The 14,855-nt window shown below is 45.5% G+C and overlaps 1 protein-coding gene across 2 annotated transcripts in view; it reads left to right on the top strand.

Moving 5' to 3' along the window:
- KLHL25 (kelch like family member 25) overlaps positions 1 to 14,855 on the top strand; it is a 30,993-nt gene that overhangs the window by 3,511 nt on the left and 12,627 nt on the right. The window lies entirely within an intron of this gene.

The raw sequence follows: 14,855 nt of genomic DNA, 5'->3' as shown, positions 1-14,855 counted from the left end.
CTAAAGTGGTGCTTCAGGTTAAGAACAGTTTCAAGTTAAGAACGGACCTCCGGAACGAATTAAGTACTTAACCCGAGATACCACTGTACAGTGGTACCTCTGGATACGAACGAGATCCCATGATGACTTTCTGTGATTTATATTTTATTAGAATATTTTCATTTATAAAAACATAGTGACCAAAAAGAGAAAAAAGTGTGAGAATGAAGAAGGGGGGAAGTCAGTTACATTTCCATACATTAGTATAAAGATGTGTATAACTTATTATCTTAATACATTTAATACATATAAAAAAACCCCACCTAATATATTCTGTATAAACTCATTCCAAATATCATTATATTTATCTAGTGAAAGTCTGCATCTATAAGCAGTTTGTCCATATGTTGCTAATATTGTCATGTTGTCAAGCCATTGATCATATCTCTATTCGTCCGGTTCATCGGTATCAATCTCCACCATTAGAGCATGTAGAATCCAAAAACTGGGATACTGTGGTCAACAGTATCAAAATCCACCAAGAGATCACAGAGGGTGAGCAGGTTCACACTTCTCCCTCCTTTCTCCTGATAAATGTCATCAACCAGGGTGACCAAGGTAGTTTCAGTACCTTGACCAGACCTGAAGCCAGCCTGGAATGGTTTCACAAACAACACTAATCTGGATAAACGGAACCCATATAGAGAGGGAAATGGGATCATAGTGGCAAATGCCAGCCCCAAACTACACATACTTAGTTGGTCGTGGGAACAAACCTTGTGTGCATGGGCTCGGAACATCCAGCCGTAAACTCTGTACATCAGCGCATGTACATTTCATTGTCTCCACACTAAGAGCCAGTGTGTTGTAATCGTGAGGGTTCAGGTCCCCACTTGGTCATGAATCTCACTGGCTGAACCTGGGGCAGACCTTCCATATCTACCTATCTACCTAACATACCTCAGAGAATTAACGTGAGGATAAAAGGCATGCACTTTGTGGGGCTTCCCTTGGGATTGGTCTGGAAGGTGCATCTTGGATAGGATGTTATGGCCAGGTTGTCAAGTGGAACACCTGGATGTGCATATTACACCTGCGCTGAAGGAACTGCAGTGGCTGATGATCAGCTAGCAGGCCATGCTTAAGGTACCTGTTATTAACCTATAAAGCCCTCAACAATTCAGGAGCAGGTTGCCTGAAAGACTCCTTGCCCCTGTATAGACCTGTAAGATCACTTAGATCAGTGTTTCCCAAACTTGGATCCCTAATTATTATTATTTTTGGACTTCAACTCCCATCATCCCTGGCCACTGGTCCTGCTAGCTAGGTATGATGGGAGTTGTAGTCCAACAACAGCTGGAGACCCAAGTTTGGGAAGCACTGACTTGGATCATGTGGGCAAATTCTACTCGTGGCACAGCACTCTACAGAATATCATAGGGCAGTGACACAGAAATGGGCATTTCCAGCTGTTACCCCTGGTCTGTGGCGTGCCCTTCCCTCTGCCATACATGAGGCAACAGCTATTTGCTGTCTTGTGAATGCTTATCTCTTTGTCCAGGCTTTCCATGAAACATAAGATGCTGCTGCTTTGTTGGAGTTTTTTTTGGTTGTTGTTCCATTTCTGTTTTAATGACAGTCTTCGCTTTTCTATTGTATACTGCTTAGAGATCTTTAAAAATATTATAAATGGCTTTCAATAAATCAAATAAAATGGGTGTGTTGGCAGGAGGATGGAGAGATACGTATACTAATGAGCTCATGAGCTGAAAGATGGGATACAAAGGTTGTTGTTGTTGTTCAAAAAAGAAATTGTGATTAGCATGTATTACTGAAACTGCTGCGTTTTTAACACTTGGCTATAGTTTTTCAGTTATCCCTACAATGATCCTGTAAGGTAGCAAGCATTATGACTCTGAAATCGCGGGTGGGGGTGGGGGGGGAGGTTTGAGCATGAGAGCTGCTATCAATTTCTGGAGGCAGTTCATGGATTCGTGCCTGAGATGAGGTCTGAACCAGGGCCACCCTGGCTAAAAAGCTCCCTTCTCTCCACCAGTGTGCTTCCTTTGATCTAGTTACAGCACAAACTGTGAGCCTCATCTCCATAATTCCAAAGCAATTTGCTGGTTCATCAACTTCTTAAGCAACAATCAGAGTCGGGAGCAAGTGGAACAAGATAGACAGGACCAGGTTAAATGTGTGGACAGGCTACAATTAAGGACGTGCCGCAGAACGGTATATACTCTGTGCTTGAAAATCTAGCCTCTGTGCCAGGTTGAGCAAGATTTTGGGCCTAAAACATTTAGTTCTGCAGCCTGAGTACAATGTAGACATGTGTCTCTGTTTTATCCATATCTGTTGTTTTATCTACTACGGTAACTTAAAAGAGGTGACTCTTTCCCGTCAGTATTCCTGAAGAAGGCAGCTTGCAGAGAATGTCTGTCGTGTCCTTTTTTTCTAATGGAACAATAAATCTGACTTGTGAAAACTGCAAAAGCTGTAAAACGGTGTAAGAGCAGCAGAATAAAACCGTATTTTAAAAGGCCTGAGAAAAGTAAGGGCACACGATGGCAAAAATACACACTACAGAATAGAGAAGGGTACCAAAGCAGCAGCTCCCTGGGAGATTGGGGCACAGATGGGGTGCCACAGCTGAACAGGCCCAGATCTAAGCATCTGACTAAGATCTGGATGTGCAGGCAAATACACGTGAGAAAGCAACAGTCCCTGTGTCTCTTCCTTCCAGGGGAAATGACTTGTTGGAACTATGTACCCCTTCAGAGTTCTTAGATGACTGGCAGCCCTTGTGATTCATGCATCCCCTCAATCCTGAGGACTAGCGCCTTGCATTTTATTAAAAACTGAAAATCTTATGGTTCGGAAGGTGCAGCATTGCACATCACACATCAGATTGCCTGAGGGTCGAATACAGAATACTTTTCCATCATTAGAGACCAGGAGCAGCCAAGAATTTAAGCCTACAAGGAAAAATCCAGCAGCAAGCAACAGGAGATCTGAGTCGTTGAGGACAATCCCAAGCCAAATAGATGAGGCTTGCATTTATTTAGGTTGCATCTCTCCAACTGTTGCCAGAGATGCTTGGCAGATCTGCTGGCCAGATGTACTGCAGGAAAAGGGCAGGTGAATTGGAAGTGCAAATGTTGAAGCTTGTTTATGGAGAGTTGCATTTCTTCCTTTCCCTTGCCGACAGTAAATTAAATTGCTCTGATGCTGCTTAGCAGGACCCCGTTCTGCTGGAATGCCTGCTAGGAAGCATTTGGCATCAACTTGTTGCATCAGCCCACAACCACCGACTTGACTTTTAACCACAATCACATCAATGCGTCTTTCCTCATCAAGTTTACATCCCCACAGTGACAATTAGCAGTGCTTCAGCTGGCCAAGGAGCCCTTTCTGCCAATGACTCTTTGGCCTCATTGCACGATGCTGAGCCTTTGCAACTTGTCTGCTTTGCAAACTTGCAGAGGCTTTAAATTCTGATTTGTCGGCCAAAGGCCAGCCTGCCTTTGCCCTTCATTCCAGAGGCGGAGATGGGTGCCTTTGATTTATTAGGCAGGGTGTTCATAAAGGCCAGAGTGAAATAGGGGGAGGGGATGGTGTTGTGGCCTCCTAACCTATGGACTACTAGAGTCATATTGTGGCACAAACTCTTTTCCATTCCAGTGTTAGAAACTCAGATATATAAGCTAGGCACCAAATGGCTCTTAAAACCAAGGTTACAGTCGCCAAAATAGGATGTCCTCTTGTCGTTTTGGAGCAAGATGTCTCTAAAGTCTTATTTTTCAGATGATGGACTGATTGATTCCCAATTAAAGTTCAGATGACCTTGAGCTAGATTAAAAGCTTTTAGAACTTAAAGAAGAAAAGTCACTTGATCCAGCGAGAGTCCACATATATATTGGTCTATTCTGACCTCTTTTTCGTAATGGTAGCTACTCCTGCTAGACGCGGGTGGCGCTGTGGGTAAAACCTCAGGGCCTAGGACTTGCCGATCGCATGGTCGGCGGTTCGAATCCCCACGGCGAGGTGAGCTCCCATCTTTCGGTCCCAGCTCCTGCCTACCTAGCAGTTCGAAAGCACCCCTAAGTGCAAGTAGATAAATAGGTACCGCTTTATAGCGGGAAGGTAAACGGCGTTTCCGTGTGCTGCGCTGGCTCGCTAGAGCAGCTTCGTCACGCTGGCCACATGACCTGGAAGTGTCTCCGGACAGCGCTGGCCCCCGGTCTCTTAAGTGAGATGGGCGCACAACCCTAGAGTCGGACACGACTGGCCCGTACGGGCAGGGGTACCTTTACCTTTACCTTTTACTCCTGCTCAGGCTGCACAGAAAAAGCAATTTGGTTTCAGAATTCATTCTGATTGTGCAGATAAAATATAACCGATAGAATTCTACAGGACGGGGTATTACGTTTGTGAAAACAGTCCAGATCCAATGATCCCCAGATGGTGGAGACGTCAGGCCCCATCCTGGCACCCAGGCATGGTAAAGGTAAAGGACCTCTGACAGTTATGTCCAGTTGCAGATGACTCTGTGGTTGCGGACTCATCTCACTTTACTGGCCGAGGGAGCCGACGTTTGTCTGCAGACAGTTTTTCCAGGTCATGTGGCTAGCATGACTAAGACGCTTCTGGCAAAACCAGAGCAGTGCACGGAAACGCTGTTTACCTTCCCGCCGGAGTGGTACCTATTTATCTACTTGCACTTTGACGTGCTTTCGAACTGCTTGGTTGGCAGGAGCAGGGACCGAGCAACAGGATTCGAACCACTGACCTTCTGCTTGGCAAGCAGTAGGCACTCTGGTTTAGACCTGGCGCCCGGCTAATTTCGAACACTGCCTTTGGCATAGCCTAAGTGCTGTGTGCCGCTCCGATCAAGAGTATCTGTCAACTTCATGCTTTACGAAGATCTTGTTTGCAGCCTCTTGAAACACACAAAAGCAAAGGTACCTATGTACCACTGCCCCCTGAGAAATTCCATAGTAAGGTAGTGTCTTTAGTTAGACCACTGCAAATATCAGAGAACAGAGAGCAAGGCCTCCATTGCTCAGTAGCTGAGCATCTCAAAAGGTCTCAGGTGCAATCCCCAGAATCTCTAGGAAGAGCAGGAAAAGACTCCTGTGTGAAAACTGCTGACAGTCAGTTTGAAGAGCCGCTGACTGTGGAATATACAGGTTTGAGGTGGATCAATGATGTGAATTGGTATAAGGCTGCTTCCTGTGTTTCTAAGCTTTTAGATCCGGAACTCTTCATCAGCAGGGGGGTTAAGGGAAGCAGATGGTGGGGAGACACTCATTGGTGTTAAAGCAATTGGCCTTAAGGCAGAGTGTGGGAAGAAGTAGCAGGCTTACTAGAATAGGCCAGCATTTCCTGGGCTGGCGACTTCCAACTGTTTTAGACTGTTTTCCCATCAGCCTCAGCAAGCACAGCTTCATGTTAGCATTGTAGCTCAGTGTCACAACATCTGCACTGCATGAAGATGGTCCCAGGTCCAATTCCTAGACCTGGACCTATTAAAATCTCCTTGTCTAAAACCCTGGAAAGCCACTACCTGTCATTGGGAACAGGACTGAGTGAGATGGACCAATAGCCAGGCTTTGTGCTGGATGAAGAAATAAACAACATCTGATGCCCTAGTTTTGAAAACAAAATCCAGCAGTTATCTTAGATCTGTCTCCAGTCTTAAACACGAAACAAAGAGGTTCCTTGTGCTAGAGAACAGCAGTTAAAAGAAACCTGGTGATTGTTATATTAGCAAAACTAGAGTTTAAATACATACTTTTGAAATAGATATTCCTGGCTATTTCAGTACATTGGCCAGACAAGACTTGGGCATTGTTAATGCCTCGAAAAAACAATGGCAATTTGCAACGGTCAGTAAGCTGAAGGCATCAAAGTGTTGGAGCTGCATTGCAGCAAGACTTCAGCGCAGTGTTCCTGACTTTGAATCAACAATAGAGCAAACTTTGAAAAGAAAGTCCCTAGAGGTACAAATACATGCCTCATTTGCACACACATGAAAAAGCATTTCTGCTTACAGAATTGAGGTTTCCCCTCTTTGCTTCCACTGTCTCCCAGCTTTAATGATAATAGTAGTGTGGTTGTACTTGATAAATGAAGTCAAATCTAATGGGTAATGATGTGTTATCTTTGGGGGCAAGCTTGCTTCTGAGAGTCGACACACAAGCTTGTCGGGCTAGAAGCTTGCATGGTTCAATGTATGTTGGAAAAGCAAGAGAGATAATTTTGGGCTTAACTAATGTACAAGATACCTTCAAAAAGATTTCCCCTCCCTGAGGATCCCCAGCAGCTCAGCTCAGGAGTGCAGATCTCTACTAAAGAGTTTTGAATGTGCTCACCCAACTATGGTTTCCATTTCCAAAGGGGTATTATTACTTGTGTTTTGGTGCATCAGGGAAAGGGTCTTTTGGCACTTTTGAAAGGGGGACATTTATTATGGTGCAAGGTTTAGTGGACTGTACTTCATCAGATCCACTTGCATCTAGTGAATTGGACTCTAGTCCGTAACCCACGGAAGCTTAAGGTGCCAGAAAATGCTTTGTTATAGTTTCCATGACTCTCAGGCCGGGGACGGTTGTCCAGATGTGGCCCCCTGGTGTCTCTCTGACCATTGGGACTCTCCCAATGTCACACCCCTTCCTTTCCAGGCCCCCTCTTTCAGCAGCTTTGCTTCCTTGAGTGCTTTTCCTGTCTGGAAGTATTCTGAGATTATGATAGCACTTCTTTCTTTCTTGCCTGGATAGAGAGAGACGTGTACAGCAACCTCTGATTTTTGCATGGTTGGAATGTAACCTAGTACACAAAGGCAAGAGTTCTATCCATTGCTTCATGTGCTTTTACCTCTGTGCCTGCCCAGCAGTGGCCCCTGGAAGGTTGCCCATGAGGCAGTGTGGCCCTCTTGCTGAAACAGCTTTCTCACCCCTGAACTAAAATGCACCATCTATTTCGTATCCCTGGGGCTTCTGCAGCAACTGCAGTCTGTAAAATGTTTCTAAGACTACCTAAATCTTTTTTTTTAATAAATTTTATTTTTAAAAGATTTTTACATTATTCTTTGCATTACACCACAAACAATCCTAGTATCTTTATGGGGGTTCTTCTAACCCCTGGACTTGCCCCCCACTCCTGTCCCTGGTTTCCAATATTAATCTCTTCTCATTTCTGCATCTAAATACCTTTATCCAAACTATTAATTTTCCTTGTTGATGTCCTTTATCAAATTATATTACAAGTGCTAATCCAATCCTGCTAACGTTTTTAGGTGCTTACAGTGCTCCTTCATGTATTCTACAAAAATAATCCATTCTTTTTTAGATTTCTTGTCCTCTTGGTATCTGCTCTTCCCAGTCAGCCTGGCCATTTCAGCATAGGCCATCAATTTCAATAGCTATTCTTCTTTCGATGGGGTTTTCTGCTTTCCGTAAAGGTAAAGGGACCCCTGACCATTAGGTCCAGTCATGGACGACTCTGGGGTTGTGGCGCTCATCTCGCTTTATTGGCCGAGGGAGCCGGCATACAGCTTCCGGGCCATGTGGCCACCATGACTAAGTGGTTTCTGGCGAACCAGAGCAGCGCACGGAAATGCCGTTTACCTTCCCACCGGAGCGGTACCTATTTATCTACTTGCACTTTGACATGCTTTTGAACTGCTAGGTTGGCAGGAGCAGGGACCGAGCAACGGGAGCTCACCCTGTCACGGGGATTCGAACCGCCGACCTTCTGATCGGCAAGCCCTAGACTCTGTGGTTTAGACCACAGCACCACCTGCATCCCTTAATCTTTTTTCCATAAGACTACCTAAATCATTGCTTTGGCTGCAGTCCTTAAAGAGCTTAACAAAGTGCATTCATTTGAGCCCAAGGAAGCTGCTCAGACTGAAGGCGAGGTTGGCTACACCCAAACTTGTGCTGCTTAAAATATAAATGGGGGAACACCCTTTGCTGCTAAGGGTAAGCCAGGACGGCCTTTTCGTAAGGCATTGGCCAAGGGAGCGCCACCCTCTCTTCTCCGGTTGTCTTGCATTAGCCTTGTGGAACTGAGGACATTGCCTACCTAAAATTAATTGGCAGCCCCCGCCTATAAAGGTACAATATCTTTTCTTGTAAATGGGATGGGATGCTTCTTTCACAACCATTTTTGGCAGCTTCTGGGAGTTTTGCCACCATCGGTTCCCTGTTTTCGTGCTAAGTATAAGTTGCTATTTTTACTCCTCCCTTTCTAAATGTTTACTGGGAGGGTGTAATTAGCAACAAACATCTGTTTAGGCCCAACCAGCTGCAGTGGCCCGTGGGGAAATGTGTTGCTGCAAGAAAGGCCTGGAGGAAGATGATTTGGTTTCTGACTTCAGGAAGATTCCCTCCTTAAAGGCTCTGGTCCTCTGTGGGATGGAGCAAGTGGGAATGTCCAGCTGAAGGCTGGGTGTATCAATGACCTTTGGATGTCCCAGAGGTGCCGATTGTTCTTATGCTGCATTATAAAGACAGAGGTTTATATTATACATAGAGAGATTTACTCCTACTCCTCAAAATGATCACGGCACTTCCACAGCATGGATGGGGGAGAAATTCCATTCACGTTTCAAGGAAAATTTGACCTAATCCACACTTTCTGAAACATGTGAACTGAAACACGGCTGTCTTTTGAAATTTGCAGGTCTCTGACCTTTTCAGTGCCAATCTCCAGCCAAGTAAAGTGTACAAAAATATACACTAGTGTATAAAAGTGCAGTATATTAGAGGAAATGTGCATATTAGGAGAAATTAAAATGATTATGAATTTTTGGAAGTTCTTTTTAAAAAAATCTCATCTGCATATGGAGAACTGAATTTAAGATTCGGAAAAATAAGAAACTGAAATCGACATCTTTGCCTAACCCTATTTCACCCTACCCACAAAACTGAACTTGGGCACATACGAAGCTCAGAATGCCCTGATTTCCAGGAAAGTCTAGCAGGGTTGATATTTGTATAACACCAGCACCCTTAAAAATGAAGAACATGTGGCACACCAGAGAGCTGGTGTAGCACGATGGCCAAAAGACTGAGCTGTGGATCGGGAAGACCCTACTTTGAATTCTGCCTCTGCCATGAGCTCACTAGGAATCCTTAGGCAAGCCTCTTCCTCTCAGCCTCTGGCCTCCCATCTGCTAACTAGGGATGCTGAGAGTTGTCCAAAACATCTGTAAGGCCCTTGGTTATTGTAAGGCAAGGTTGGGGAGCCTCTTCCAGCTCAAGGGTCACATTCCCTTCTGCGGCAGCCTTCCAGGGGCCACATGAGTGGTGAGAGGGGCCAGAGGCAAAAGAGGGCGGAGTAAATGATACAAAAATTATCTTTGCCCAATAGCTCTGATGGCGAACCTTTTAGAGACCGAGTGCCCAAACTGCAACCCCAAACCCACTTATTTATCACAAAATGCCAACAAGGCAATTTAACCTGAATTGGTGCATAATCTGCATTAGCTGACACTACTCTGACTCCTACTTCGCCCTTAAGAAAGAAGTACCTGGTTACCATATTGCATTGCATTGTATCTGGGGAATTTGTGTGAAGTCTAGGTATTCTCTCTCAGTGTTTGCATTGAAAGAGAAGATGCATATAGATCTCTTTGCCGTTCATTAACCCAACAATTACCCATTCTCAGCACCCTTGTTTGACTTCATGAAGGTAAGTGTAGTTAATATGTTTTGACATCACCGCCACGAGACCGGGTTTGTCTTCTCTATGAGATACTCATCTTCAGTGTTAGGATAAAATATTTGTTTCTGCAGCAGCCGGAGCAGCTTGTAGAGAAAATAAATTCCACCAGTGTTTTCCCTGCTCCCTCGCCCAGCCCCGACTGGCCCCTACGCAGGGTGTCCGGCGTGTCCCAGGGCACACCCTCACCCGCTGCACTTGGCTGTGGTTGAGCTCGGTGAAGAAGCATGCCAGTAAGTGGGAGGCGATCATGGCGTGGTGAGGCTGCTGGGGCCCAGAGCACCCTGCCCAGCGCCTCCCTTTGGCCCCGGCCAGAGGGTGTGTAAAGCCTCAACCTCAAAGCAGCAGCAGGAGGAAGGTGGCTGCTTGGCTGCCCAAGTTGAGCTGAGGACTCAACACACCGTCCTTGCCTTCTGCCGGCGCTCTGCTGTGGTGATGGCGCATGTGCACACAGAGAGGGCTCTGAGTTCTCCCTCTGGCATGTGTGCCATAGGTTTGCCACCACTGGCCTATAGGCTAGTTTGCCACCACTGGCCTATAGGCTATATCCAAGCAAGGAAGAGGCATTGTCAGAGTTCAAGGACACATTCCCACCACTTAAAAGGTAAAGGGGACCCCTGACCATTAGGTCCAGTCGTGACCGACTCTGGGGTTGCGGCGCTCATCTCGCTTTACTGGCCGAGGGAGCCGGCGTACAGCTTCTGAGTCATGTGGCCAGCATGACTAAGCTGCTTCTGGCGAACCAGAGCAGCACACGGAAATGCCGTTTACCTTCCCGCCGGAGCGGTACCTATTTATCTACTTGTACTTGACGTGATTTCAAACTGCTAGGTTGGCAGGAGCAGGGACCGAGCAACCCACCACTTAAGGAGAGTATAAAACAGGGATGTAGGGGGTGTTACCAGAAGAAAATCCTGAGGGTCATATTTGGCCTCCTGAGCCCGAGATTCCCCAAACCTGTAATAAGGGTTGCAACTAGAAAAGCATGTGAAGTTCTTTGAACACTTGAAAGTAGCATAGAAATGTTTGAGGGTGATTATTCCTCCCATGTGTTTATTCAATGAAACAGGAATTCCGTGCACAAGTCTCCCAAGATGGGGCAGGGGTGGGGTGAGGTGGGGATTCCCACTGGAAGGCAAGTATGTAAATCTGTGCCTGCAACATGTCAGCTGAATGCGCTAGCGTGCATCCCGTACAACATGTAAGTTGTACAATGCAAGCTGGCATTGAAATGGCAATTAAAGGCGGTGCTGACAGAAGGATTTATTCCCTTATCTTATTTGTATTTGTCATCTTGCTTCTAGCTGTCCTCAGCAAAATTCCCCCTCTGCTCCCCAACGTAGCGTCTTGCTTGCTGTTGATCCCTGCCCAAAAGTTTGAACCAGGTGCCTTCAAACTCCGGCATATTCATCTTTGGCAGATTAGGTGAATAATTAGCTCTCGTGTTTACAGAACACTTTGCCCCTTGAGTCACTCTCCAGAGGAGAAGCTGCTAAATGCCACACAGGATGACGAGGGCAGACATTAAGGGAACTCCACCTCTTGCAAACTAAACTCAGTGGGTGGAATATCATCAAGTGGTTAAGGATTGATCAAAGTCAACACCTGGCTAGGAATCCGCTGTGGAACCAGGGCTCGGGAGGGTTGTTTTTTCCCCCAGACACAGCGCTTGGATCACATCAATGAGGCTGTTGCCTGATTAATAGACTGAGATTTTATATAATTGTTTAACTTTGCATGATGGGGGGGAAAACAAGGTTCTGCAGCCAAAAATGATGATGCAGGGATCAGTTACCCTTCTCTTAAAACTGGGGTGGGCAACCTTGTTTCTGTCTACTTACAGAGAGTAGTATTGGGTAACTGCCTTGGCCCACAGAAAATTGATCTGCAGGTGACACCATGGATGATTTTGTTGTTTAATATTGATATGAACCTGCTAGGTATGAGACAAGGTGGCACCCATATACTGATGATACCAAACTCCGTTTCCTGTGTAACATCTGAACCAGGAGAGGCTGTTCATGTCCTGAACCGTAAGAACACAAGAGGAGCCTGCTGGATCAGGCCAATGACCCATCTGGTCCAGCATCCTGTGCTCACATTGACCCCAGCAGGACAACAGAAGAGCACTTTCCCTCCTCTGTGTTTTCCAACATTCTGGTGTTAAGAAGCATTGCTGCCTCCAGCCATGGAGGTAGAGCATGGACATCATGGCTATCAGCCATTGATAACCACCTTCTCCATCAATTTGTCCAACCATCTTTTAAAGTCATCCATGTTGGTGGCCGTCACTTTCTCCTGGGGCAACGGATTCCATAGTTTAACTATGCAATGTGTGAAGAAGTCCTTTCTTTTATCTGTCCTGAATTCCAACATCCACCAGATGTCCACAAGTTCTAATATTGTGGAAGAAAAGTTTTTCTCCATTTGTTTTCTCCATACCATGCAGTTTTATAAACTTCTATTATGTCATGCCACATTCACATTTTCTTTTCTAAACTAAAAAGTTCCAAACACTGCAGCCCATGCCTGGAATGCGAACTACTAAATAGCAACAGAATCCTGACAAGACAGAGGCCGCATCCATACCACACATTTAACGCATTCTTATTCCGCTTTAACAGTCATGGCTTTCCCAACACAATTATGAACGTGGGCCCTTTCCGTGGCATGTAGGTGCTACACCACTGAGCTGTGGAGGCATTTGAGTGGTCACTGTTGGGTGTCAGGATGCTTGACAAGATGACTTCTTGGCTGGGTGGTGCTGTGGTCTAAACCACTGAGCCTCTTGGGCTTGCCGATCAGAAGATCAAATCCCTGTGATGGAGTGAGCTTCCGTTGCTCTGTCCCAGCTTCTGCCAACCTAGCAGTTTGAAAGCACACCAGTGCAAGTAGATAAATAGGTACTGCTGCGGTGGGAAGGTAAACGCCGTTTCCGTGCGCTCTGGCTTCCATCACAGTGTCCCATTGCACCAAAAGTGGTTTAGTTATGTTGGCCACATGACTCGGAAAGCTGTCTGTGGACAAACGCCAGCTCCCTTGGCCTGAAAACGAGATGAGCGCCGCAACCCCATAGTCACCTTTGACTGGACTTAACCATCCAGGGATCCTTTACCTTCTTACCTATTGATTTCAAGTATTACTAAGCACTGGTGTGCTGTGGTAAAAATCGTTTGCGTCACATCAGCTGAATGCCTTTGCACCCAGAGCGGCTTCAGTGCCACATCTGCAAATATGTCATGATTCAGACTAGTTTAAAGGGAAGAGGCAATAAAAGTATGCAGTGCGTACTCCGCTCTGCAAAGTTTAACAGTGTGTTTTCTTTTAAATTGTTTCAAATCCTCCGAGCCTTCAGGGATCAGCACAGGAAAGTGAAAGCTTTAAGTGGGTGCTTTTGCATGCTGGGAAAAATGAAAGTGTTGGTTAACTCACTTTTTCACAAGCCTAGGTATTTACTGAGTTGTGTGGGTGCCTGAGGAGGCAGATGCCTAAATTGATGCCTTTGAGTAGATTCATACATATTTCATTTATTGCTGCTTTGGTGATGCTAAAACCTCTCACATCTGCGCACATTCATCAAATCTTGGGCTAAGCCCCAAACTTTTAATTCAGAGTTTATGTCTTCGTGATGACTCTTGGTTACCCCCAGAATCACCCCTTCAGTAGCAGAAGCAAGAGCTCTGGTGGGCTTGATTATCTCTGTAGCAACGAGAACCTCAATCTTGCCAAAAGAGTCCTGCAAGAAGCGCTTTGTAATAATGTACATTGCACATAGAGCCAGGCTTGTTCAAATAGCACTCAGCTGGTTACCTGTCAAGGAGTAAAAGTTACCCCTAGGTGAGCAGGAAAGGAATACTTACACAATGCTTCTTTTTTCCTTGTGTATCTGGAAAACTCCCGATAGCTAGAGAAGTAGCTGAACTGAAATATTTGATTGGTGGTGGGAAATTCAGTAAAGCATGATGCATGCAGTTTAAGTTTTATAAGCAAACAAATTCAAAGCTTTACTTGTAAATATTTTAAGGTATTTGAGCTCTATAACAAACACTTCCCTTACATTATTTATATTTGCTGGGGGGAGGAGCAGGGTGAAGGCACTGCAAACATAGTAATTTTAGCACGCCTGAAAAACTGCATGTTTCCTAGGAATACTGTATTGACCTAAAATAAAAGCAAGTTAGATTTGATGGGCATTATAGTCCTTCCAGTTGTCCATTATTATTTTTTATCTTGCCTTTGTTCATTACGCTGCCAGTTTTACTGAAACAATGCATTTCTGTCAAATGTTGTACTGGGGAAATGTCCAGAAATCTCCCCATTTATGCCCCACACCAGTGACCCACCCCCCTCAAGTTTCTTCCCCAGGGATTTGAGTCTCTTTCCATTCCCAGAAACATTATAATTGAAACCACCAGTCTCTTTACCTATCATCTGGGAATGTGTACCAGGAAGGCGAGGGAGAAAAAAGGGAGGGGAAACCACCCCTCAATTATTATTCTGGGATTTTAGCTTTGTAATTTTCCTCTTCATTTCTTGCATGTGTGGCCAAAAATAAAATAAAATAGGCTGTTCCCTCGAGCCAGATCCTAGTCAGCGGGAGTGAGCAATATGGGCAATTTGCAGCAAAACAAACCCAAATTGGGGATGAATTCTTTGCGTGGGTAAATAACTCTTGGCAAGGCCTTGTTGTAGCAAGTGGAAGGATGTCTGGAATCCAGATGAGTCACCTCAGAACAGCAGGTGAGAGGCCTGGCTTGCCAGGAGCCAATGACCACCAGGTGGGCCTGCGCAATTCGTGACCCTCCAACTGAGCACAGCCTGCTGGCAATGTGTTGTGGCTGGAAAACACTCCTCAGCACTGCCGCCTTTAAAGAAAAATAATAATAATATTATTTCTGCAGGCTGAGTTCAAAAGGGTTTGTCAAGCCCTGGAGGGTGGGGAGCATGGTCAGCTGACTGCAGTTGCAATTTGTCATATCTCCATGGAGGAGATGGGAGCACTCATGCCATTCATGCCATACATTTAAGCGCTGCCAGGGCCAGGTTTAGGTTTGATGAGGCCCTAAGCTACTGAAGGTAATGGGGCCCTTTATTTGTCCAGTTGTCCTTTGTCAACAACAAATTGCCGCTGTTTTTTTTTTGTA

This window comes from Podarcis pityusensis, assembly GCF_964106645.2.
Source record: "Podarcis pityusensis genome assembly, chromosome: 14".
In the NCBI taxonomy this organism is placed as follows: domain Eukaryota; kingdom Metazoa; phylum Chordata; class Lepidosauria; order Squamata; family Lacertidae; genus Podarcis; species Podarcis pityusensis.
This window is presented reverse-complemented; position numbering and strand designations above follow the sequence as displayed.